We start from the raw sequence: 2,329 nt of genomic DNA on the forward strand, positions 1-2,329 counted from the left end.
GCAGAGCGCCTGGAACTGGCTCTGGCCCCTCTCCAGCTCCCCCAGGATCAGGGCACGGAAAATCTTCACCTCCTGACCAAAAACAAAACACAGGGAGAGCACAGGTTATCATGGTCCCACAACCCATGGCCTTCGGCCTCGGAGGGGCAGTGTGGAGAAACGCACACCCACCCGTCCCCCATAACGTCCGCTGGCATCCCTGAACCACTCTGCCATGTGTCACCCCATCTCGAAGGGGCTCAGGGAGGCTCACACCTACACCTGCTCCAGCCTGAGGAACACCAGTGGATCCTTCTGCTCAAGCAACAAAACCTCCTGCTTTCAGGACCAGGAGTCAGAGGCTTGATTCTCATGACCAAAGGACCCAACCAGGCATGGGCAACATGGAGAAACGACCCGCATGAAACCTTAAGCCCAGGTTGTGGAAAACCTCCATCCCACAACACAGGGGACAGAGTGCTACTCAGAGGAGGGGACACATGCCCCAGTTGTGCCTTGCTGGTTTTGGTCTTTGGCCAAGGATGAACCCTGACTCCACGGGGTTTCTTGTTTCTGCCTCCAGGAAGGGGTGACCTCCTATAAAACAATGACCCTACATTTTTCCCCGCAGTAGGGAGCCACCTCAAGAGTTCCTACATTGGGTGGGCCCATGTGCTTTCGCCCCTGACATGGCATAAGCTCTCCCTGCAACCCCATCTCCCTTCAAGAGGGTCACCCCCTGCACCCAGTGCCCAAACCACTGTGGAGAACAATGCCAGGGCTTGACTCTTGAAGGGAAAACGGGTCAGGAGCTGCTTGCAGGTGCTTCTCCTTTCAGCATGCACACAAAACTTCAGATCACCAACTCCTCTGGCCCCTTCCAACACAATGAGTTGTTAACAGCGTTATCTTTGGGTCTAATGCTTCCTGTTATTGTAACGCAGCCCGTCTTAGGCCAGGAAACCCCAAAGTGTGACCGGAAGGACATGAGTGCATGCGAAAGATGGAATGAGTAAAAGGAAAGAGAGACTGTTTGAAAATGAAAATGAAGCACAGAGTTACCCAGTTACCATTGCTGCCCTCGACTGCCCACGCTGCACCCATCACCCCATCGGGTGAACCCTACTGAACCTATGATAGGATGCCTCGTTGCTCATCTATCAGTGCCAGGCTTGGGCACCCTCCCACTCCACTGCCCACCCACGATGCATCCTCCATCTGTGCTGCATGTAGCAGGACACCCCCACCCCACTTCTCCATCCCTAGCTAGATCAGGATGTGTCCACTGGAGCACGGGGACTGGGCTGAAGCATTCAGTGCCAACAGCAACAGCAAGGTCCTCAGGGGAAATGGGACAAATCTAGAGAGCAGTGACTGTGTCGGGTAAGGACAGGGCGGGAGGGGGAAAGAGGTCTGAGTCAGTGGAAAATGGAAAAGAGACCAACCGGACACATGTGCAGTGGAAGTGATATTGCGATGGTACAAATGGTTCACAGGGAAGAGTCCAGGTCATACTTGGAGGAGGGTAAAAGAGGAGCACGAGTCACAGGGACATGCTTCGTTTACAGACACTGCGGCCCTGCCATTCCGGAGCTGCTCATCTATCACTGCAGACCCCAATCTCAGACGGGGCATTTCAGATGATTGGTTTTTTTTCCACTAATGGAGCAAAGCAATAGGGAGGAGACGGCTTTGTTGGCATGTGCTGAGAAGAAGTCCCGCATTGCTCCTGTGACACAAACCACCTCCAAGCGGAGGGTGTAGGATTCTTGCAGGGTCACCGACACACAACCAAGCCCCGCTGGCCCCACAGCACTTCCAGACCTATCACGCTAGTGTCGCTTTGAAAAGTCGGGAACTCAAAGCCTCTACTAACACCTTGAGCAGCAGGATTATGGTAGGCAAATCAAACAAAGTTAGCTATACAGGGGCCATGAATCACAGTGCCTGAATAAATCACCCCTGAGCAGAACTAGGCATAGAAAACAAAGGCATGGGACTCTCTTTAGGGTGGAGAACACCTGCTGAAAAAAGTATTTGCTGCTTGGCTGTGGTTTTAACCTTGTGCATATTGCTTTGTGATCTCCAAGACCTCCCCACCCCAGCTGGTGCATCTCCACACTTCCCACAGGTTTGCCATCCTGCCTGAGTTAGGGCCGCAATTCCCCCGTGCCCGGGGACTGGCCCACTTCTGGGTCCGCTGTCAAGCACACGCCCCCCACCCCACCCCCACCGTGCTCCTGTGGGACACTCCATCCACCCCACCATCGCAGCATTCACAAGCTGTGCTGGTACCTCAAAGTATATTGAAAAAACATTTAAAGCTGTGTCTGTGGCCAAATCACTGATT

The 2,329-nt window shown here is 53.7% G+C and overlaps 1 protein-coding gene across 1 annotated transcript in view; it reads right to left on the minus strand.

Moving 5' to 3' along the window:
- The window catches only part of OAF (out at first homolog), a 39,088-nt gene that overhangs the window by 8,271 nt on the left and 28,488 nt on the right, over window positions 1–2,329 (minus strand). The window contains exon 2 of the mRNA XM_019510172.1: window positions 10–72. The gene's annotated coding sequence lies outside the window, so the exon portion shown is untranslated. The remainder of the gene's footprint in view (window positions 1–9; window positions 73–2,329) is intronic.

This window comes from Gavialis gangeticus, unplaced genomic scaffold, assembly GCF_001723915.1.
Source record: "Gavialis gangeticus isolate Ggan-Ray unplaced genomic scaffold, GavGan_comp1, whole genome shotgun sequence".
Taxonomy (NCBI): domain Eukaryota; kingdom Metazoa; phylum Chordata; order Crocodylia; family Gavialidae; genus Gavialis; species Gavialis gangeticus.